The 25,757-nt window shown below is 41.9% G+C and overlaps 1 long non-coding RNA gene across 1 annotated transcript in view; it reads right to left on the reverse strand.

Annotated features, from left to right (window-relative positions):
* Nucleotides 1-6,117: 6,117 nt before the first annotated feature.
* The window catches only part of LOC130277075 (uncharacterized), a 35,837-nt gene continuing 16,197 nt past the window's right edge, over nt 6,118-25,757 (reverse strand). Inside the window, exons 2-4 of the long non-coding RNA XR_008845362.1 lie at nt 12,452-12,495; nt 6,498-6,617; nt 6,118-6,365 (exon numbers count right to left, since the gene is read on the reverse strand). This is a non-coding gene — a long non-coding RNA (uncharacterized LOC130277075). The remainder of the gene's footprint in view (nt 6,366-6,497; nt 6,618-12,451; nt 12,496-25,757) is intronic.

A 25,757-nucleotide genomic window follows, 5' to 3' on the forward strand; every position in this document is an offset into this window, starting at 1 on the left:
GTGTTGTTGTATGTATCTCATATATTGGCCCAGGGGGATTGGAGGGGGGGGGGGTAATGGCACAAGGGGATTAAGATGGAGGGGGGGATAATGGCAAAGGGGAATTAAGATGGAGGGGGGAATAATGGCAGAAGGGGATTAAGTATCACATTAGTATCTCATAAGAAAGGTAAGCACACGCTATTATGAAATTAAGTACTTTTATGACTTATTTTGTCAGCGGGTACCCCTCGCGTGTAAGTTCCGCACGAGGGGTACCTGCAGACATACCTTCATCCTTTGGGGGGTGCAAGCGTGAAAAAGGTTGAGAACCACTGATCTGAGAATCTTAAATGATCTTTATAAATATGTCTCTCGTTTCTGTAATGGAAGGAGGACAAGCTATTTAACCCAATAATAGTTTCCCTAGCTAGCATTAGAGTCATAAGGCTGACAGACCCTGCAGTAAGAAAAGTCTTAGCTTTCATAATCCTTGCAGGTTAAATCTGTTGCTTCTGTTTCTCCGTATGAGGAAAAACTTAATTCCATCAGAGTCTTGATGAGATTCAAACCCTCGAGCTATAAATTCTAAGTTGGCAATTATAGTTATGGAACTCCAGTTTTAAATCATATTTTCCAGAAATGTTTTCATTTGATCCAAATCCATGCTGGACATGTGATGAGAGTTAAATATATACATTTCAGACTACAACAGCGGTAATCTGAAAACTAGCCACAAGGTGGCAACAGCACGAAGAGTTCACAGCCAGTCTTTTAGAGTATGTTCAGACTTCTAAATCCACTCTGATTTGGACCTAGAATATGATTTCCATGTCTTGATCAGAATGTTTCTGCTTAAAAAATCCACCTCCCACTGACTTCAGTTAGAATGCCCACTATTTCTCCCACTATAAAATCTGCTAGATAATCCACTGCAAAATCCACACACATTTCAGATGTGGATTTCAGCATAACAAGCCCTTATACTAATCACTTCATCAGGTAGTAATAGAGACAGCTGCTGCAGATTTACAAATGAGAAAGATGACTAGAATGTTCATATATATATATATATATATATATATATATATACACAAAGGGGAGATTTATCAAAAGCTGTGTAGAGGTGCAGTTACCCATAGCAGCCAATCAGATCACTTTTTTTCATTGTTGAAAGTTGTTTTAAAAAAAAATTAAGAAACAATCTGGTTGCTACGGACAACTGCACCACTCTTCTCCCCCACAGAGATTAGTCCCTTAAGGATTTCAGGAGGTTTTTCTGTTTTTGCATTTTCGTTTTTTCCTCCTCACATTTTAAAAATCATAACCCTTTCAATTTTGCACTTCCAGACCCATATGATGGCTTTTTTTGTGCCACCAATTCTAATTTATAGAACAAAGCCAATGTCCAGCGCTGCTCCCGTAAAAATATACTTCTTTATTTTATAGCATAATTACCACAGGTACACAGAGACCAGGTAGACACAGGTGACGCGTTTCAGCCTGACAAAGGGCCTTAGTCATGACTAAGGTCCTTTGACGGGCTGAAACGCGTCACCTGTGTCTACCTGGTCTCTGTGGTCCTGTGGTATTTATGCTACAAAATAAAGAAGTATATTTTTTACGGGAGCCGCGCTGGACATTGGCTTTGTTCTATATATTCATATAGTGGTGCTGTCCGCACCAGTCCGTGCACTGCAGGACACGGAGGTGAGCTGAATATTTTCACACAGCTTACATACCAATTCTACTTTGTAACGACATCAGTTATTTTACCCAAAAATCTACATCGAAACCAGAAAGAAAAAAAAATAATCATTGTGCAACAAAATGGAAAAAAAAAAAAAAAAACGCCATATGGTAAATTTTGGGGGCATCTGTTTCTACAGAGTGCATTTTTCGGTAAAAATGACACCTTATCTTCTGTAGGTCCATACAATTAAAATGATACCCTACTTATATAGGTTTGATTTTGTCTTACTTCTGGAAAAAATGATAACTACATGCTGGAAAATTTATACTTTTAAAAATGTCATCTTCTGACCCCTATAACTTTTTTATTTTTCTGCATCTGGGGTGTATGATTATTATTGTATGATCTGAGGTTTTTATCAGTTCTATTTTTGTTTTGATTGGACTTTTTGATCACTTTCTATTCATTTATTTATGGTATAAAAAGTGACCAAAAATATGCTATTTTGGACTTTTGAATTTTTTTACATGTACGCCATTGACCGTGCGGTTTAATTAACGACATATTTTCAAAGTTCAGACATTTACACATGCGGCTATACCACATATGTTTATATTTATTTTTATTTACATCTGGGTTTTTTTTATGGGAAAAGGGGGGTGATTCAAACTTTTATCAAGGAAGGGGTTAAATCACATTTATTAACAATTTTTTTTACACTTTTCTTTTGCAGTGTTATAGATCCCATAGGGTACTATAACATGCAGTACATTGATTGCAGGCACTGATCAATGCTATGCCATAGCATCGCATTGATCAGTGTTAACGGCGGTCGATTGCTCAAGCCTGGATCTCAGGCTTGGAGCAATCAATCGCCGATCGGATGCCGAGTAGAAAGGTTTCACTGCGGTGTTCCCGATCAGCCCGACTGAGCTGCCGGGAAGGTTTTACATTCACTTTAGACACAGCGATCAACTCTGATTGCTGCGTCTGAAGCGGTTAATACCGGGCATCACAGCGATCGGTGATGTCCGGTTTTAGCCACTTGTCCCAGCCACTTGTTAGCTGCCGGGACCGACCCAATATGACGCGTGGTCACCGTGTGACCCCGCGTTATATCGCAGGAGCCATGCAGGTCGTAAATATACGTCCTGAGTCGTTAAGGAGTTAACAGATGTATAGCCTGCAAAAGGCTAGCAATCCATACTAAAAACACAAGGGGGGAGATTTATCAAAACCTTCCAGAGGAAAAGTTGCCCAGTTGCAACCAATCAGATTGCTTCTTTTATTTTCAACAAGGGCTCTGCAAAATGATTGGTTGCTATGGGCAATGAGGTAACTTTTCCTTTGCACAGGTTTTGATAAATCTCCCTCTATGAGTGCAACAAAGAAATGCATAGTAAAGCAACAAGTCCAAAAGCAAGATGACTGCTACGCAGAGGCAAAGGCCTGTTTAGATGGTATTATTTATAGTAGTGTTAACCTGTCGATGACATTAGGTTTTTTTTTTTGTTTTTTTGCACTTTAGTTTTTTCCTCCTTGCTTTCTAATAGCCATAATGCTTTAAATGTTTCACCTACAGACCCATATGAAAGCTTGTTTTTTTGTTGTCTTTTTTGCGCCACCAATTGTACTTTGTAATGACATCACTCATTTTACTACAAAATCTAATGCAAAACAAAAGAATATTTGTGGGGAAAACATTGGAAACAAAAAATCCCATTTTGCTAATTTTGGGGCCTTCCATTTCTACATATCACACCTTTTAGTTAAAATTGCACATTATATAACTTCGCAGCACAAAAGAAAAAAGAAAAAGCTGCAAAAAAGTGCACACCCAATCAATAATTCATGTTAAATCAAAAAAAGTCTTTATTAAGTACAAAAAAAAACACAATTATGAATGAAGAAAGACAACACCCCTGAGGAAGTCACTATGGAGTGACGTAACGCGTGGGGTCTTGGTTGTCCTGTCCTGCTTCTGCATTCAGCTTCTCCTCCGTCTGTGGTTTGCCAATTTGATTATTTACTATGCTATTGTGTATCATTTGAGTAGTCATCTTTATTATTTGGTCGGGTATTAGTATTTCTCATATGTGCAAACTTGGAGTAGCAGCTTTATATTTGACATTTGTGCAGGACAGGTTGTGCCCCTTCCCATGTTGTGGTTTTGCTCTATGTTTGAGCATTTTAATTGTTTTTAAATGTCCATGCTGTCTTTCTTCATTCATAATTGTGTTTTTTTGTACTTAATAAAGACTTTTGTATTAACATGAATTATTGATTGGGTGTGCACTTTTTTGCAACTTTCTTTTTTTCCTTTTGTGCTGCATTGTGATTCTGCTGCTAGTAGCACCCCTTATTATTATCACTTAGATATGTTAGGTTGAGCCTCCCTTTCCCTTTTATCTTATGGTCATTATATGACTTCTGCCGGTCCATACGATTAAAATTATACCAAATTTATATAGGTTTTGTTTCATTTCATTTAAAAAAAAATTAAAACTTTTTGTTAGAAAATGAGTATGCTTAAAATGTCCCCTTCTGACCCCTATAACTCTTTTATTTTTCTGTATACAGGGATGTATGATGGCTCTTTGTTTGCACCATAATCTGTATTTTCTATTAGTGCAATTTTTGTTTGGATGGGACTTGTTAATATTTTTTTTTTTTTTTTTTTTGTGATATATGAAGCGACCAAAAAATACTCAATTCAAGACTTTTTTTCTGTGTACGCCATTGACAATGTGGTTTAAGTAACATTATATTTTAATAATTCTGACATTTACATATGTTTGTTTATTTTTTTCAACATCATTTTATTGTGAAAAATGGGAAAAGGTGGGTGATTCAAACTTTTGGAGCATTGGAGCGCTGATTGAATGGTGAGGAGGCATGTATGGGTCCTCTCGCTGTCCTTTCAGCTAACCGGAACCCCCAGATTATGCCGCGGGTGTCCCCATCAGCTCCAATGAGCTACCGGAGAGTAAATTTTCCTGTTTTAGAAGCCATGATCAACTTTGATCGTGTTGTCTTTATGGTTAATGCTGGGCATTGGTCTGATCGTTGATGCCACGCTTTATGTAACGGGAGCAGGACTAGGGCGTACAGGTATGCCTGATCTCCTTAAGGTGTAAATATAATGCTGATGTAATATATAAACTATTAGGAAGTTGTTGGGATTGAATGAAACTTTGTAAGTGTGAATGTAATGATGATATATGTGATTACAATATTGCAGTAGAAGAAAAATGTCATTGGGGAAAACTGCTCTAGTACCCTGTTGGGTCGTCTCCAACTTGGATACAAGCTGAGATACGTTGGACATGGAGGCATACAGATTCTGTATAGCATCCTGCAGCACATTTGCCCACAGGTGTTGCAGCTGGGCCTGTGGATCTTGCACACTTGGGCCTGTGAACCCCAAACAGAACCTGGATTTGTAACTAAAGACAATACGGTTCCAGTCTGTCGCAATCTAGGTTTCACAACAGCAGTGCAAATGAAGGTGATTGTTGCAGGCTGTCGGTGGCAGGACATATTATTTCCTTCTGCTTAGAACCTGGAAATGATCTGGAGAGAGACAGGAGTGTGTAATGAAAGTTCCACATGTGTCTGGATGGTAAACAAGAAAACTGTGGGAGTTGCCTGTGCATGTCGGTGGTTCAAAGGGGTATTCCAGGAAAAAAAAAAATTATATATCAACTGGCTCCAGAAGGTTAAACAGATTTGTAAATTACTTCCATTATAAAATCTTAATTCTTTCAGTACTTATGAGCTTCTGAAGTTAAGGTTGTTCTTTTCTGTCTAAGTGATCGCTGATGACACGTGTCTCGGGAAACGCCCAGTTTAGAAGACACGTGTTATCAGAGTAGCACTTAGTTAGAAAAGAACAACCTTAACTTCAGAAGCTCATAAGTACTGAAAGGATTAAGATTTTTTAATAGAAGTAATTTACAAATCTGTTTAACTTTCTGGAGCCAGTTGATATATAATATCTATATAAGTTTTTTTCCTGGATAACCCCTTTAAATCAACCTCTTCACTGGTGGTGTGTCTGGGGCATCTATAGCCTGGTTACTGTGTATGTGCTTTCATGGAACTACTACACCTCCTAATAGCTTGGCCAGAACAGCCTAGATAGCGCACAATTTGTTTAAATCAACATCCTGCTTATCTCAGTCCAATGATCCTCCTCTCAAAATCTATCAACTGAGCAAAATGTCTTTAAAGGGGTATTCCGGGCATAAAGGGGATAAAATGTTTTTGCCCGGAATACCCCTTTAAGCATGTAATAGGGGCATGTGTAACAGTCAATGATCTCTCACCAAAAAGTACACAGCCCAAAAGTAGCCTCTGAGAGCCTTACTATAGGTCAGCAACCAGTGTCTAATCAGATCACACCTGTAACCATTCACATATCTACAAGCCGAGTTTTGCAGCAATCCAACATTTTTATCTGGGTGCATTAAGTTTTTCGTCAATGAGTTGATGGTCAGACAGAAGATTCTCAGAGACCTGTAAGCAACAGGGCAAGACAAAAAAAAAAAACAGAAAAAGTAAGGCTAAAAATCCTTTTGCAAAAGTATCTGGGTGGATCAAGAAACACCTGCTAAAATGTATCCAATAATAGAGAGATTATGGTAGGTAGATAATCCTGTGTAATCCATGTGATCTAAAAGCCAGTAAAAATCTGCAAAAGAAAAGAAATGTAAATTTTTTTGCTTAACCACCTGTCCTAACAGATGTAGGACAGAAAAATGCATAGGGGCAGAGTTTGGGGCCCCTTATATAGTGTTTAGGTATCATTTAAAATTTCACCTACTTTATCAGCCCATAGAGCATTATTGCATGCAGCAGTACTGTAGCTGGCGCTTACTATTCATCGATAATCACGGGCTGGAACTAGATTGTAGCTGTTCAAAGTGGCAAGTCCTGATGTAGCCTGCAATGAAGGAACCCAGGTGGTGGTGTGTCCCGGTACAGGACATGGTCCTGTACCATCTCTAGGTCCCCTCCGGAAGAGTCCCTGCAGTCCATAGGGCCATCCCGTGGGGCTCACCCCTTGCTCACATTTAGGTTAAAGCATTGTAAAATGTGTTGTGTACATATTGTTCCTTATACATAATGTTTTACAAATGTATAGAGGTTAGTCATGTGAACCACTGTCATGTGACACTACCCAGAGTGTCATGGGCACAGGAACCACAGGCTTTGCAACCAATGGGCTTTAGTCCAGCCTCCTTAGTATATAAGGGGCTGTTGTCTCTAAACTCGCTCTCTTGTTCCTGCACTCTCTTGATTCCTGGATTCATAAGAAAGCACAATACCTGTACTATGTAAATTCATCTCCGCTAGGCCAAAGCCTAAAGAGCCTACAACCACTTCAAAACATGAGTTATCAAGCTCTATCTACAATTCTAGTGACTACTACTCAACTCAAGAATAATATTAGTAGCAGAGTGGCCTGCATAAATTATCTCTATACTACAAGTCCCAGCAAGCCTGTGAGGTATCCTGCATCCCGGTTGCCTCTAGAGAAACTGCATATTTGTAAAGACTGTTTAATAAGAATTCCAAGTAAAAGTTCCAGTTATTTTCACAATTCCTGCTGTGGACATTCCTTTATTGCCTGCCGTTTCTGGGTTGGTTGTCGGCAGGGCCTTATACCGAAACAACCACATCATGGCGTCACAACTAATCAGGGGTTAATAACACCTTACCCCACAGGGTTAATGCCACCAGACCCTGCTACACCATTGCAACACCCCGGCACCTCAGTAGGCATGGCCAGTAGTGCCATATGTAAGAGTGCCTTTATGTTGTGCTGCTGCAATTGACATGAATGAATAAATCACCATAAAAATGTATATGTAATTTAAAAAGGCAACTACATAGAGCACAACCTATTCCACAAACAAAGCTTTACACAGATATGCAGACCAATATATTTATAAAAGTTGAAGTGTTTCCCATTTTAATCAATGGCCTATCCACACTTGGCAATTAACTGTTTGGCGCCCCACACTGTACAGTAAACAGGTGTGGACGCTCTGCACTATTCAGTGTACAGTGTTCGCTCCGGGTTCAGCATTTCAATGGGAGCCGAGCTGCAGTTATCCGGTAGATGGACTATACATTAAAAAAATTTAAGTGTTACGCCGAGCGCTCCGGGTCCCTGCTCCTCCCTGGAGCGCTTGCGGCGTTCTCCTCTCTGCAGCACCCCGGTCAGACCCGCTGACCGGGAGCGCTGCACTGTCACTGCATCCCAATCTACATCCCAATCATCCCAATCGCATCCCAATCTACTCAGCTGTCACGTCCTGGCGCGCGCTGCTCCGCTCTCTAAGATTTAAAGGGCCAGTGCACCACTAATTGCCGACTGCCCTGACCTTCTGCTACGTCTGACCTCGCCTCTGTCTAGTCCTCCTGTACCACGCCAGTCTCAGCAGTCAGTGAGGTTGAGCCGCTACCGGTGGACACGACCTGGTTGCTACCACCGCAGCAAGACCATCCCGCTTTGCGGCGGGCTCTGGTGAATACCAGTAGCAACTTAAAACCGGTCCTTCGGTACGGTCCACGCCAATCCCTCACTGACACAGAGGATCCACCATCAGCCTGCCGAATCCTGACAGTAAGGCCTGGTTCACACTATTGGCCGGAAATTCCAAGTACGGCCAGTTCAATGTTCTGGGGGATTTTTTTGAGCTAGTTTTCCCGGGTGAAAGGTCCGCCTCAAAAACTCTGCAGCAACAGCATCACTGGCAACACTGGCTATTTGTTATTCTGTGTAGGCATTTTGGTGTATTATTCTATCTAAATTTAAATGCATTACCATAAGAAGGCTTGGTCCTAGATAGATTGGCATTTTATCTGATAAGTTGAATTGCATATATTCATGTTTTACCAGCATCTGAATTCTTTATATTATGACATTATTATACATAATAAATTTCCTAATTCAGTGACTGCTCCTCGAAATACTGTGCATTGTATAAGATCGCTAATAAGAACTTCCTTTTATAAGGCTGCATGCAACACAGTTACCAGTAATATTGAGAAAGATGATGACTTAGACATGAATGCTTACTTAAGCCATTAAAAAAAAGTGACATACTTTTAACCCCTTAATAACTCTTCCAATTTTTCATAAATTTTCCATCTATAGGGCTTGTTGTTTTTAGGACTTATTGTACTTCGTAACTCATTTTACCCCCGTGATCTTCCACGCCGCACCCCGTTAGAATCAGCCCCCGGATCGTGCTCGCTCCGGGTCTGATAACTAGCGATCACGGGGACGGAGCATAGTGACATCACGGCTCCGCCCCGTGTGACGTCAAGCTCCTCCCCCTCAATGCAAGCCTCAATACAGTCTTGCATTGAGGGGGCGGAGGCTGAGCCGTGACATCACTATGCTCCGTCCCCGTGATCGCCAATAATCAGACCCGGAGTGAGCACGCTCCGGGGGCTGATTCTAACGGGGTGCGGCGTGGAGGATCACGGGGGTCCCCAGCAGCGGGACCCTCGCGATCAGGCATCTTATCCCCTATCCTTTGGATAGGGGATAAGATGTCTTAGTGCCGGAGTACCCCTTTAAACCCCTTCAGGACATCAGGTTTTTATGCACACAGCGATACCACATGTGTTTATGTCAATTTTTATTTACATATATATTTTTTTTGAATGGAAAAAGGGGTTGATTCAAACTTTTATTAGGGAAAGGGTTAAATCACATTTATTAACTTAGTTTTACTTTTTTTTCCCCACTATTTTATGTTCCCCATAGGCTGCTGAGGTTACCTGGAGCACCGATCAGACGGCGAGTAATCAGGTAAGGGCCCTCCTGCTGTCCCCTCAGCTGATCGGGACACCGCATTTTCACTGCAGTGGTCCCCATCAGCTCCACTGAGCTGCCGGAATGTTTTCCTTAAACATTTTAGACACTGCGATCAACTTTGAGGTCGGCGACACGCCCCTTATTATGGGAAAAGCAGGGATGCACGAATGCTGAATCTCTGCCTCTCCCATACAGATACATAGAGGTGGCGTGTCGGCCACGTCATGCTGCAGCTGACACGCCTCCTGCACTGGTGATCGCGTGGGAGTCCCAGTGTTCGGACCCCCCTGCGATCAGACACATATCCCCTTATCCTGCGGTTAGGGGATAAGTGTCTATGGCTGTAGATCTCCTTTAAAGGGGAACTCCAGATAACAGAAGTTATCAGACACTTATCCCTAATCCAAAAGCAATCCCCGCGATCTCCTGTACGGGGCTCTGGTTACTTACCCACCCTCTGCTCTCTGGCCCCCACCTTCCTGTAGGAGAGCAAGTGATGGCCCGCTCTGCCAATCTCCGGCTGAGGCTGGACATTACTGCGGCCGGTGATTAGTTGAGCGGGCCGTCACTTGCTCTCATCCAGGAAGGTGGGGCCGGAGCCAGAATCCACTTCATAAGTTGGAACATATTCCAGGAAAGACATAGCACAATAGTAACATTTGACCCTTTGACTGTTCAAACATGTTACCCAGACATGACCAAAAATTTAGATTGCACTGGGTCTTACTTCTGCATAATAGATTCTATGCATCAGACTATATTTAATAACTTATTTTCATGACTTTTTGTAATGGCGAGACATAAAGGTAAGGCCATTTTTTAACTGCCCCTTTAAGTTTGACTGAGTTTTGAGAGTTAATGAAAGTTTGGAAACTTACCTGTCACTTAGATATGGCTGTCATCGTCAACCCTCAGCATTAATAATATGTTATATGAAATCTCTCTTTATATCCTCCATTACATCTTTAAAAAAATATAGGAAGCTGTCATGCTCCCTCTTATTTTCTTGATGTTATAATTTGTACCTAAAAATGTCATAGCAGGAATATTAAATAGGTCCAAGTACAGTATATGATGTACCATTTGATGCGCAATTGAAATATGTGATATATGGGATTCTATAATAAAAAAATAGTAGTGTCTACATTTGTGACACAGTTAGGGCCCATTCACACTTGTAGAGTAGAGCCGCTGGCCGTGGGCGCTCTCCCTGCCCGGCTCCCCGCACGGACTGTACTGCACTTCACATGATGTGATGCGAAAGTGCTTGTTCCGCTGCTTTTCACCTGCCCCGCTGTCTTCCTGCTTCCTCCATTCTCCCTGCTAGCCTGCACGTGCATACCCGCCTCCTAGGGTGCGCCGGTTCTCAGAGATTTTAAAGGCCAGTGCACCACTGATTGGTGCTTGTCAGGAACTGACCCTATTTAACCCCGCACTTCCTCCTGTTCCCTGCTGGATCTTTGGGCCCTGTTGCTTAGAGAAAGCGTTCCCTGTTGTATCAGCAATTCCGTGTACCAGTTCTCATGCTACATTTCCTGACCACTGTTTCTTGCCACCTGCCCTGACCTACCTGCCTGTCCCCGACTCTGACTATGTCTCATCCTTCTGTGCCACGCATCACCTCGACTGCCTTTGTGGACAAGTCGTGCCAGGGGTAGCGACCTGGGAGCCGCCTGCCGCAGCAAGTCCATCCAGCTTTGCGGCGGGCTCTGGTGAAAACCAGCGGCTCCCTTAGACTCCATTCCCTGGTGCGGCTAACGCCAACATCCACTCAGGTACAGCGGATCCACACCACCAGCCGTTACAACACTACATATCTTCCGAGTGCTCTAGAGCTCCGCTGCTGAAAATACTGTGCATCAGCCTCCCATTGCTTTCAGTGAGATTCTGCTGTACTGTTCACACTACGGAATTTCCGCCACAGATATTCCGTAGTGTAAATGTTGCAGATCACCTGGTGCCTGCTGCTGATAAAATTTTCATCTGGAATATCTCCGGGCAAGATTCCATAGTGTGAATGAGCTCTTAAAGGGGTTGTGCTCAGGGCTCCATCCTCGAACTCGTGAATACGCCAATAACTAGCTGTATATAAAACCCTCAACTAACAAAGCGGTCAGAACTGTGCCCAATGACTGGGACGGGGGCATGCCTTTAGAAGGCATGCCCTGGGATAGAAATTTGCAAGAAAGGGAGGGTGGGAGGGGTCCGGAAAACGTAGCGCACACCCCGCCAGTAGATGCAGGGGCATTAAATACCTACACCCCTACCCACAACCCCCTGAGCCCCGCCTACAAGTGCCGTGGGGCGGGACCCTTCCGCCCCTCGCACAAACACAGCCTGATAGGCTTAACACTTATCCACCATAAGGTGATTTTAGTACATACCTGCCAGACAATAATGGACATGCTTAGGAACGATCCGTGCTTGTCTTGGGGCTAAATGGCTATATTGTGAAATTACCATAACGCTGAGTCTATCTTTTTGTGAACTGGCTATTTCCTGTTGGATTTACCTCTCTCCAACTACAAGTCCCATGATTCATTGTTAGTAAGTGTGAGGTCATTTCTCTCCCTCTCGCACATTAGCCACCCCACCAATTTAAACACACCTGAGTTCCCTTGCAATAGACCAGTGTTTTCTAACCAGGTTGTGATTCATCAGACCCGGAGCGATATTTGCTCCGGAGGCTGATGATAGCGGGGTGCTGCATGAAAGATTGCGCGGGTCACCAGTGGCGGGACCCCCGCGATCAGGCATCTTATCCTCTATCCTTTGGATAGGGGATAAGATGTCTTAGGGCCGGATTACCCCTTTAATAGAGGCTACATATTTTCAGCCTTAAAAACAGTTATTCTCAGGTTTAGAGATCAGTGAAGAAAGAATGATAGTGGTTCTAATACTTATACGCACAATGGGACAAGAAGTTACGCAAATGTTTTTACCTTATTTCTCGATTTGCCAGTTGGCCGATTCGTGCGATAGTGTCCTATAAGAAAATACATTTGACTATTATTTTCTTCAATACAGCGAAAACAAATATTGAACCTGGCATTTTTTATAACTGGCAAACCAATTTGTGAATTGGGTAAAATAATGTATCTGGTCTCCATTTGTAACCAGTTAAACACCAGACACAAATTAAAGAAGCCTCAGGACCAAAATACTACAGTCCATTATAAGGAGCTACATATTATGAAATATTGAAGCAGGTAAAGAGTTTCATCTTTATTCTCTGTCTCTCAACACTCTAAATAATAAATGTTACTTACAGGAAACTCAAAGTAAAATATCCTATAAAGAATAATGGAATTTACTACTTGCATTATTGCATACATGTGTACTTTTTATAATCTAGTTCCCAAAATCTGAGATTGCTGAATTCTTTGGCATCAAATACTAAGCAGATGATTTATGCCAATCTCATTATTTTTAGATACTCGTGTAGTTATTTCTAGTTTTCCACTGGCATAAATGATTGAATCTTTGCTTTAAGTAAGTTTAAAAATTTCTGATCTGCAAGATACTTAAGTCAACTGTGACTACTGGGAAGAGGAAGAATCCATGAGCCACAACAACTCACAAAGTGGTAGATGACATGAACTCACATTTCTGCCAAGTGCACATGCTATATAAAAAATAGCATATGGTCTGGTGTGTCACTCATGAGCGCGACATTTTTTTTTTTTAATAGAGATATATGAAATTAGTTTCCATGGTGGTGCAGCTGCCTAGGCATTGACTTGATTGGTCTTAGGCAAACCATCACTGGTCTATGGAGCAGGTAAAGCATTTCCTTTAGTTGAATTAATAACTTTAATTACGGCTCATGGCAGAGGCGTACCTAGAGTATTTGAATTAGAATTTGTCTGAAACTTCTGCTGATCCCACCATATAAGTGATTACAGTGCAGTTATATCTAGTAATGCCTCACCATAATACCTAAATAATACCGCCACACCATAACTGCTATCATTACCACTACAGATGATGTGATTGCTTGCATGCATGCCTTGATGTCTAGGACCTAACGTACCAGGGCCGTAAATGTACACCCTGGAGCGTTAAGCAACTTTGAAGCGAGCGAAGGAGCTGTGTTTGCTTTATAGCAGTGAGCGTTGGCTAATAATAATAACCAACAAATTCTGTATTGCCACATGTGGAATTGTCCAAACTCTTAAAATATAATGTTTATAATTCCGCATGGGAAATGGCGCGAACATTAAAAAATACCAAACACCAAAAATGCTGATTTTTGGTCACACCAAATATCAGAAAATAATTAAAGGGGTACCCTGGCAGAAAACATCCAAAGGATAGGGGATAAGATGTCTGATCATGGAGGGTTCTGCCACTGGGCGCATCCTGGACACGGAAGCTTGGAGCTTTCGTGTTTGTGACATCACGCCATGCCCCCTTCATTCATGTCTATGGGAGGGGGTGTGATGGCTGAGGTGCCACAGAGGACCAGTGGTGGGACCCCCACAATAAGACATCTTAATCCCTATCCTTTGGAAAGGGGATAAGATGTTTTCTGCCGGAGAACCCCTTTAATAAAAAGTTACCAAAAAGTCCCACCAAAAGAAATAGACACCGATAAAAATACAGATCATGGCACAAAAATTGAGCCCTCTTACCGCCCCATATAAAGAAAAATGAAAGATGTATAGAAAAGGAAAGGACAATTTTTGCCATGGAATTTAAAAGGAAATCTTTTTTCCTTTTTTTGAAGTAGTACCTACAGTACCTCGCATTGACCTACAGAACAAAGACAACGTGTCATTTTTACCGTAAAAACACTGTGCAAGAAAACTCTTAAAATGACGAGAGAGGTCTGTAATTTTGATCATAGGTATACCTCAACTATGAGAGACATAATGAGAAAAAAAAATCCATAAAATCACATTGTCTGATAGAATTTATTTGCAAATTATGGTGGAAAATAAGTATTTGGTCACCTACAAACAAACAAGATTTTTGGCTTTCACAGACCTGTAACTTCTTCTTTAAGAGTCTCCTCTGCCCACTACTCATTACCTGTATTAATGGCACCTGTTTGAACTTGTTATCAGTATAAAAGACACCTGTCCACAACATCAAACAGTTACACTCCAAATTCCATTATGGCCAAGACCAAAGAGCTGTCGAAGGACACCAGAAACAAAATTGTAGACCTGCATAGAGGAATGGGCCAAAATACCAGCAACAGTGTGTGAAAACCTTGTGAAGACTTATAGAAAATGTTTGTTATATAACTTTTGTTGGTAATGACAGAGGACAAAGTATTAAGATGAACTTTTGTTATTGACCAAATACTTATTTTCCACCATAGTTTCCAAATAAATTCTTAAAAAATCAGACAATGTGATTTTATGGATTTTTTTCTCATTATGTCTCTCATAGTTGAGGTATACCTATGATGAAAATTACAGGCCTCTCTCATCTTTTTAAGTGGGAGAACTTGCACAATTGGTGGCTAATTAAATACTTTTTTTCCACTCACTGTATCTTCCTGTATATTGAAGGCTAAAATGGGTTGTGTTCTTAAAGGGGTGCGCCCTTTAAAATGCCCCAAGCCACCACAATACCTGTTCTGTGTCCCCTGTAGTTATCCATATGATTTTGCCAGCTCCTGTGGCCCCCTTTGTCTCCTGAATATTCTTTTGCTTGCAGCCCAGACTAAAACTCCCAGCAGTCAGTGCAGCTCTGTTTAATAGCTGCCAGCCAATTGCTTTTGCTATCAGTGTGCATGCTGTGTTTTTGTAAACATACTGTACATGTCTTTTCTTTCAAACTATCCCTCCCCCAGCAATAAATCATGCTATGCTCTGAATGGCAGCAGACAGTGATTAGATCTACAGCAGGAAAAGAGCAACGTTATGTGCTGAGGAGACAGCAAGACCCTCACACAGAGGGGGGAGGTGTGGCTGTGAAGCCAGAGCCCTAGACAAAAATCATGTGGTGTTTGTCTTCCAAGATGGTGGGACTGGTCTCATTGAGGGGTTTTCACAAATACAAGGAGGATCTGAGAATAGCGTCTTTCTTTCACTCTCTGCATGTAAGTGACAGCTGAAAGAGGGAAACTGCTCTATATAGCTAATGAATGATATTTAGACAAATACATAGGTTAGTGAGAGGGAAAGGATGGGCTATGGGTTTAGTTCCCCGGAGTACCCCTTTAAGGGGTTAAAAATGCAGTAAAGAATGACAAATTATGCTGCAAACATGCTGCACTTGCCATTATTTTTCAATAGGAACATGCATGTATTGTATACTTGTAAAGCATTGTACTGTTTGTTTACTGCTGTATTTATATGCCCATAATGGCAGTAGTGTTGAGCGGCATAGGCCATATTCGAATTTGCGAATATTCGCGAATATATGGACGAATATTCGTCATATATTCGCGAATATTCGCATATTCGTTATAATCTCGTTTTATTTTCGCATATGCGAAACTTCACGTATGCGAAAATTAACATATGTGAATATTAGCATATACAAAATTAGCATACGCGAAAATTCGCATATGCGAAATTCGCATATGCGAATTTTCGCACGCCAGTCTCACACAGTAGTATTACAGCCTTCTTTACACCACACAAGCTGGAAGCAGAGAGGGGTGATCACTGTGATGTGTACTGTGAAAAAACAAAACAAAAAAACGAATATTCATAATTACGAATATATAGCGCTATATTCGCGAAATTCGCGAATTCGCGAATATGCGATATTCGCGAATAATATTCGAATTGCGAATATTCGTGAGCAACACTAAATGGCAGCATTAATACTCATTCTGTGCTTGTGCTTTCAGACCATAATGAGTCTTCACCTGTTGGGAACGAAGGGCGTACAGGTACGCCCTTGCATCCTGGTACTTAAATGGGCACTGTCAGATACAAAAACTTTTGATATGTTGTAAACCAATAGGTTTTGCAATTGCTCTCATTAGAAAATTTTCAGTATTTCATACTGAAAAAGCCAGTCAAACAACTGCCCCCCTGCCTGCTTGGACACATACTAGTCCTGCTGTGTCCATGCATCATGGACACACTTCCTTAATTGACAGGTGTGAACAAAGGGCTCATAGCTGGAGGAAAAATCCTCCCACTGTCAGCTTGTGTCCCGCTACTGTCAGTGAGGACAAGCTAGGAGTTTCTAGTTTTGCTAATGCTAGGGGAGATGTGAGCAGACAGCATACTGAGGGAGAGAGTGGAGACCTGCACAGTGAGGCCACCCCTCCTCCCTTTGAGAGTGGGTCAGCAGCTATCAGCAGCCAGGACCCAGGGTTATTGCCGGGCACCTCTGATCGGGGCGATGCCCGGCATTAATACTTTAAACGCCGTGATTGTGGCATCTAAAACTAAAGTCAAAGTATTCCGGCAGCTCAGCAGAGCTGAGTAAAGTATTAAAATAAAATAAAACCAACAAAAATTGGGTATCCTTGTAACTGTATGGACCTACAGAATAAAGATAAGGTGTCATTTTTAACGGTAGCCCGGAAGCCCCCAACATTTACAAAATGTTTTTTTTATTTTTATTTCACCCCGCCAATATTTTTTTTATTTTGCCGCATATAAAAAATATTTATTTTTGTTATAAAATAAGTGATGTCATTACAAAGTACAATTGGTGAAACAAAACCAAGCCCTTATATGGGTCTGTAGGTGCAAAATTGAAAGCGTTATGATTTTTAGAAGGGGAGAATGGAAAAAAAACAAAAGTGCAAAAACAAAAATTGTCCTGGTCCTTAAAGGGGTACTCCGCCCCTAGACATCTTATCTCCTATCCAAAGGATAGGGGATAAGATGTCAGATCGCTGGGGTCCCTGCTGCAGCACCCCGCTATCATTACTGTGCAGAGCGAGATCGCTCTGCACGTAATGACAGGCATTACAGGGGCCGGAGCATCGTTACGTCACGGCTCCGCCCCTCGTGAAGTCACGGCCCGCCCCGTCAATACAAGTCTATGGGAAGGGGGCGTGGCGGTCGTCACGCCCCCTGCCATAGACTTGCATTAAGGGGACGGGCCGTGATGTCATGAGGGGCGGAGCCATGACGTCACGCTGCTCCGGCCCCTGTATCGCCCGTCATTACGCAAAGAGCAAACTCGCTCTGTGCAGTAATGATGGCGGGGTGCCGCAGCAGCGATCCTCGGGGTCCCCAGCAGCGGGACCACGGCGATCTGACGTCTTATCCCCTATCCTTTGGATAGGGGATAAGATGCCAGGGGCGGAGTACCCCTTTAAGGTCAAAATGGGCTTGGTCCCCAAGTGGTTAAAACAGAACATTTTATACTGTATGGTGGACCCAAAATCATGATGCTAGTGAACCCTCGGTGCTCCTGCCTGACACTGTTTATACATGCTGAATCTAATTTTTCAACTACAGTGGATGTCACATTAACGTGGACCTGTCATCAGGATTTTAGAAGTACAAATAAGCCCATGGTTACATAAGGTTTTTCAGCATGACTCTGGATATACCTTTCTCTTTTTTTTTTTTTTTTTATTCCTCTTGGTTTTTAGTTAGATGTAAATAAGGCATGTGTCCAGGGTGTTTTTTCCTGGGCCACAAGAGCCCAGCAAAGTTGTCCATTTACTTGAAGCCTCCATCTCTCTATCTGCTTGTAACTGAATCCTCCCTATTGATTGACAGCCACTAGGCGGTGTAATCATCACAACCTCTCATTGCAAATCTCTGTACATGCACAGTAAGGTAGTGTTCTCCTTGCAGTCTCGAAGCATGTTCTGCACTTGCGCGTCTTTACAACAGTAGAGGAAGCCGGGAGAAGACTATGCTATTGCACATTCAGCAATGTGTAGCCACGTGATGCCACTAAGATTCTACTGACAGGTCGGCTTTAAATTCTTATTTTGTGTCACAGAAGATGTTACAACATGCGTGCTTCCTCCCTCCCCCACCCCTCCCTGCCTTGACCGATTGATACAAAGGGCTCAGTGCTTGAAGCCAAACCCTGTACATAATGTCACAGACTAAATAATATGTAAATAGTGTAAACCAAAAATCCTATCACAGCAAGACACTAAAATGTAACTTTTAATGCAAACCATTAAAATCCAAAAGCAAAAAGGACCAATAATAATAAACCAATATAGTGGTTATCTACCACCAAAAAGAACACAATTGATTATAGCACTGACATGATGCGACGTGCTTAAATCAAAGCAAACAATATGTTGTAATGAACATGCTCCAATGTTTTGGAGACTTACATATAGGCATAGTCCAGGATAACCAATCTCTAAAGGAAAGATACGGGGGTAAGGTAGGAGGAGGGGGGGGAGGACCTAGGGGAGCATCGGCCTATGGATGTGTGGCCGCTGTCTGCTGTCCGTTACCTTGTGGTCCCTGATTCTACCCTATGCCTAGGCGGAGTAGACGTCCTTAGAAGGACGGCCCCGCTCTGGAACCTACCCCTCACTCTACTATGCTTGCCCTAGCTCAGACACAGATAGGAGGCTCTCTGTCTCACGAGAAGGTGCTGCCTACCTGGGTTGGATAGGAAAAGGGAGGACAGACCTATTTTCAATTATCATTTGAGACAGTGGCAGCCTGGGGTTTGTCTAGGAAAGCACATGTAGACAAATATGTAAATTTACTGAGATTGGATTACTGCTTAGATAAATGTAACAAATTTCTTATAGAAATACTCAAAAGATGCCGAAAAATGCCTCTTAAAGGTTTGCAATGCAATATGGATTATAGGAGTCATTCATGCCTTCTCCTATCCAACCCAAGTAGGCAGCACCTTCTAGTGAGACAGAGAGCCTCCTATCTGTGTCTGAGCTAGGGCAAGCATAGTAGAGTGAGGGGTAGGTTCCAGAGCGGGGCCGTCCTTCTAAGGACGTCTACTCCGCCTAGGCATAGGGGTAGAATCAGGGACCACAAGGTAAGGGACAGCAGACCGCGGCCACACATCTATAGGCCGATGCTCCCCTAGGTCCTCCCCCCCCCCCCCTCCTCCTACCTTACCCCCCGTATCTTTCCTTTAGAGATTGGTTATCCTGGACTCTGCCTATATGTAAGTCTCCAAAACATTGGAGCATGTTCATTGCAAAGTATTGTTTGCTTTGATTTAAGCACGTCGCATCAAGTCAGTGCTATAATCAATTGTGTTCTTTTTGGTGGTAGATAACCACTATATTGGTTTATTAGTATTGGTCCTTCTTTTTGCTTTTGGATTTTAGTAGTTTGTATGAAAAGTTAAATTTTAGTGTTTTGCTATGATACAAACCCATCAATCATGCCGGGCAGGGAGAAGTGAAGAAGGCGTGCATGCCTCTTGGACACTTGAGCTTTTAGCATGATATACAGATTCGGAGAGATTCCCTTGAATAAACTCCTTTCACAAACAGCGTAAAAATTTGCAAAGCAACTGCAGTACAATAGGTGAAATATGTGCTTTAAAATATGCTACAAAGTATGCAGTGCATATTGTCAGACTGGTTCTGCAGCATAACTTGAAGGTTTCTGAGAATTCAGCACCAAAGATGTCTTAATAACCTTAAAGAAGACCTAGATGCCCTTGGCACCAGGGTAGTCATTACATAGTCTATTAACTATTTGTTAGCATGGCTCTGGTGTGCTAGTTCTAAATTATAGAGCAGTGTATTTAAACATTTATACATATGTAGTTAAAATGCAATAAAATATTCTCTTTATAGATCGTTCCTATGTTACACAGAAAATTGGCAGATTGGAAGGATCAAAACTCAAACTTTATTAGATTCAGTAAAACCCAATAAGCACATTCTGGATTCCCAATGGATTGAATCCATTGGGAAAACATTTGTTAATTCACAAATGTTAATTTTATTGCTGTAAAATTAATGTTCAGGCTTTTTTTTTTTTTATTAAAGCCATTTTCAGACCAAATTTTTTAGGGGAACTTATTGGCCCTCATTTACTAAGAGTGGAGTTTAGTTTTTTTTTGTAGGTTTTTGTTTCCGACAGGTATTTTTCCATGGTATTTACTAGGGATCGACCGATATTGGTTTTTTAGGGCCGATACCGATACCGATAATCAGTGCAGGTTAGGGCCGATAGCCGATAACTTTTACCGATATTCCGGTATAAGTTATCGGCTATTTAACCCCCTGCGACACCGCTGCAGATCATTGATTTAAAGCGGGAGCTTTAAATCAATGATCTGCAGTGGCTTTTGCGGGGCCATAGGCCGCCGCCGCCACCACCCGCTTCTCTCCCCTACCTGCCAGGGTGCTCCGGGCCATCCATCCATCGTTCCTGTAGTGTCCGGGAGCGTTCCGGGTGGAGGGTGGTCCGATCCGGGCTGTCCTTCTTCTCCGGCGGGCCTCTTCTCCACTCCGGGCAGGCTCCGGCCTAGAACGCTGCATAGACGTCGCTGCGCAGTGACGCCCGTGTGCAGCGACGCACCTGACGTCACGGCGTAGCGGCGTCTATGCAGCGTACTAGGCCGGAGCCTGCCTGGAGTGGAGAAGAAGACCGTGGGAGAAGGACAGCCCGGACCGGACCACCTGGAATGCCCCCGGACACTACATGAAGGAAGGATGGCCTGGACCACCCCCATTACGGGTAAGTTAAATTTTTTTATTCACTCGGAGGGTGGGGGAGGGGCCCGACCGGTATAGCGGTATGGGAAAAAATCCATACCGGTATACCGCCTAGCATCACGGTGGGGGGTGCGACGCGGTGCGGTGGGTCGGAGGTGCGGTGCGGCGGGTCGAGGGGGTGGCGGTCGCGGTGCGGTGGGGGCGGTGCGGGGGGGGTGGGGCATTATCGGCTTATCGGCAAGATAATTGCCGATACCGATAATGCCCAAAATCGTGATTATCGGCCGATAATATCGGCCATACCGATAATCGGTCGATCCCTAGTATTTACTATTGTATCTTGTATTTGACAATTTTCATTATGCCCATTATGTGCCATTAATTGCCCAAAGCATGTTTTAGGGGCTACAGCTTTTAAAACTATGCAAACAAAATGATGAAAATACTGCAAAAAAAAAATGTTCAGAAAAATGACTCAAATAAAAAAAATGCTGAAAATACATCTGTGTAAAATTAGTCTAGTAGTCTCCATACACACATTGCTCTCAAAAATGTATTTTCAGTGCATCCTCAGGGGTTGATACAAACTGCATAGGCATATTTTATGTAGGTTGTAGCCCATAAAGCTAGTACATTGCATCCTCATACTATCTATGGCTTACAACATTGTTTTTTTGAACAGTTTATGCCTGAAAGACCTTTAGTGTAATTGCGGTAATATTTAGCTAATATTACATCAAACAATAGTGGGACGAAATTCCTCCATAGCAATGTGAACAACTGTTGAAACCTAGTTGAAACCATCAAGAGCATTAGGTCACAGCTGTTGCTATTAAGATCACATTTTCACACAAAAATTTGGAACCTTGAACAGCTGTTTTACTAAACTTCATTCTTTATTTAAAGGGGTACTCTGGTGAAGAACAAATGTTATCAAATCAGCTGGTGCTAGAAAAGTTATGCACATTTGTAATTACTTCTATTTAAAAATCTTAACCCTTTCACTATTTATCAGCTGCTGTATACTACTGAGAAGGTTTTCTAGTCTGACCACAGTGTTCTTTGCTGACACCTCTGCCCATGTCAGGAACTGTCCAGAGAAGGAGGAAATCCCCATAGGAAACCTCTCCTGCTCCGGACAGTTCCTGACACGAACAGAGGTGTCAGCATAGAGCACTGTGGTCAGACTGGAAATAACTATTCAACTTTCTCTGTAGTATACAGCAGCTGAAAAGTACTGAAAGGATTAAGATTTTAATATAGAATTAATTTACAAATCTGTATAACTTTCTTGCACCAGTTTTCATTCACCATGTTCCATGGTATTCAATGGTGAAAAAGTAGATCACATTTCTACATATGTCAGGGCTAATATACTGGTACATTGCGCATACATTTTACATAGTATCAGCGAAACACCAGAAGAAATGTAGCTCACAACTACATACAAATAGCACATTTACAGAAAATTACAAGGTGACTTACTTGCATGGATATAGTGCAGTAAAAAGAGGATTGTAGGTATCATGTCATATTATTTGACAATGAGGTAATTCATCCTTTCCATTGCACTACCATTGACCCTTGGAAAATGACAGGCAGTAGGCCCCCTGCTGCTCTCCATGAAGGACATTTATCAATGTTGGTGTAAGGTAGTAAAGATTTTACCCGTTTGCTTGGTGGATTGTATGCACAGTTGCTCAAAATTTACCAAAAAGGCACACAGAACTTGATTAAATTTTGCGCAATTATAGAAACCAGTAAGCTGCAGAGATTGGTTTAAGCATTGTGCTCTGGCATCTGACACTTTTGAACGTGTCATGTTTGGTGGTGTAGGTTTCCGCAAAAAAAGTAGGCTTTGCACAAAAAAAAAAACACTTCTAAATTTTATTTGCACAAATAATAAATACAGCTTCACTTCAAAAAGTGGGGTACGGTGCACCAAACTGCAACCGAAAACTGCACAAAAAAATTGCGCAAAAAATAATATCTTCTTTACCCTAAACTGATGATATCTCCTGGCTTCACCAGCAGTAAATGTGTACTCTTGCTAAATCTGTCTACGGAGTGAGTAAGTGGTGAATGTGTGTATGAGTATGTATATGTAAGTGGTGAATGTGTGTATGAGTATGTAAGTGGTGAATGTTTGTATGAGTATATGTATGTGTAAGTGGTGAATGTGTGTATGAGTATGTATATGTAAGTGGTTAATGTGTGTATGAGTATGTATGTGTAAGTGGTGAATGTGTGTATGAGTATATGTATGTGTAAGTGGTGAATGTGTGTATGAGTATATACGTGTAAGTGGTGAATGTGTGTATGAGTATGTACATGTAAGTGGTGAATGTGTGTATGAGTATTTATGTGTAAGTGGTGAATGTGTGTATGAGTATGTACATGTAAGTGGTGAATGTGTGTATGAGTATATGTATGTGTAAGTGGTGAATGTGTGTATGAGTATATGTATGTGTAAGTGGTGAATGTGTGTATGAGTATATACGTGTAAGTGGTGAATGTGTGTATGAGTATGTACATGTAAGTGGTGAATGTGTGTATGAGTATATGTATGTGTAAGTGGTGAATGTGTGTATGAGTATATGTATGTGTAAGTGGTGAATGTGTGTATGAGTATGTATGTGTAAGTGGTGAATGTGTGTATGAGTATGTACATGTAAGTGGTGAATGTGTGTATGAGTATATGTATGTGTAAGTGGTGAATGTGTGTATGAGTATATGTATGTGTAAGTGGTGAATGTGTGTATGAGTATGTATATGTAAGTGGTGAATGTGTGTATGAGTATATGTATATGTAAGTGGTGAATGTGTGTCTTGAATCTGTTGCTGTATTTATGTAATCCACCTAATGTGTACATATGGTTTCCATATATGTACTAAATATGTACTGTATTGGGGAGAATTATCAAAACCTGTCCAGAGGAAAAGTTGCTGAGTTGTCCATAGCAACCAATCAGATCGCTTCTTTCATTTTTAAAATGGCCACTGAGAAATTAAAGAAGAGATCTGATTGGTTGCTGTGGGCAACTCAGCAACTTTTCCTCTTGACAGGTTTTGATAAATTATCCCCCATTATTACGTCTGTACATAGCAGAGGCATAGCTAGGATCAGAGGTCACAGTAAATATTTTCAGTAGAGTAAAAATACTACTCTTTACATTTTTAGTTCACTGGTGACAATGATAATGAATATTTGCCATGCATTATGTTGCTGGCATGGAATGGGCTGAGTTTCACAGAACACAGCATGGAACCTGCTGTAACAGCCTGAATCAGTGATAACTTTGATTCCAGATGTTTATAACTAGGGATAAGCAAATTGAATCTGACAAATCCGAATTCGTTATGAATTTCAGGAAAAATTTGCTTTGCAAAGAATCCGAGTATCGCTGCGATTCGATTGCACAAATCGCTTCATTAAACTCCATTTAGTGTGGTCCAGGCTCCACTGCATCTAACATGGTGGATCCACATGTGAGGACATGGGGAAAGGAACTCTGGAAAGGCGGGTAGGCGGGATGACCCTGAACATGCAGCATGCGGCCTATCAGCAGCCAGCTACCCCTGTGATGTCACAGCCCTATATTATCGGCATCTGTCTTGCGGCCAGGCATTCCAGCCAGAGATAGAGCATTGTGTGCGTTGCACAGAAAAACAGATTGACAGCAGCAATTCAGCACAAGCCAAAATCACGGCAGAAAAGCGCTGACAGGGAAGGGAGAGAGAAAGGACACTTTTGGGTTTAATACACAGCGACTCTACTGCTGCAGTGTTTTACAGCAACTCTAAAGCTTATAGGGGCCAGTTAGGCTAAGCACTAAAAGCCATTGTCACCTGCTATTAGTGCATAACAATACTGTATTGGGCTCTACTACACAGCGATTCTGTACTGCTGCAGTTGGGTGTACAGCACAAAAAGCCATTGTCACCTGATTACAGTGCCTAAGGTTGCATAGCGGAGCTTATTGTCCTCTCATAAGTGAAATCTGTGCGTACATAGGTGGTGTATGTTTTTTTTCCTGTAAAACTAATTTGGGCCTAGTTACTGTGAAAGGCCAGCCAAAGCTACAACTTTGTTTTTACAGCCTAATACAGTTTTAAGCAGAGCATATTGTCTACCACTGATATGTGTAAGCTGTGCGTACATAGGGGGTGTACATTTTTTCCCTGTAAAACTAATTTGGGCCTAGTTACTGTGAAAGGACAGCCAAAGCTACCCACTTGTTTCTTTACATACACTGTACATACACCTACTTACACCTACTTACATCTAATTAAAAAACTAATTTAAGCCTAGTTACTTTGAAAGGCCAGCCAAAGCTGCACACTTGTTTGTGTAGTCTTATACAGTTTGTAGTGGAGCGTATTGTCCACCTCTCATAAGTGTAAACTGTACGTACACCTATGTCTTGTGCTTTATATATTTTCCTGTTAAACTAATTTGGGCCTAGTTACTGTGAAAGGCCAGACAAAGCTACACATTTGTTTCTGTAGTCTAATACAGTTTTAAGCGTAGTGGAGTGCATTGTCCTCCTCTCATATGTGTAACATATACGCACTCAGCTGGTGTATAAGTATGTCAGGCAGAGAAGTGCCAGGACGTGCACAGAGGAATGGCAGAGGCCTAAATTCATCAGACGCAGGCAGAGGTCGCAGCAGAGTAGGGGCGTGTGGCAGCA

Source organism: Hyla sarda, chromosome 6 (genome assembly GCF_029499605.1).
Source record: "Hyla sarda isolate aHylSar1 chromosome 6, aHylSar1.hap1, whole genome shotgun sequence".
In the NCBI taxonomy this organism is placed as follows: Eukaryota; Metazoa; Chordata; class Amphibia; order Anura; family Hylidae; genus Hyla; species Hyla sarda.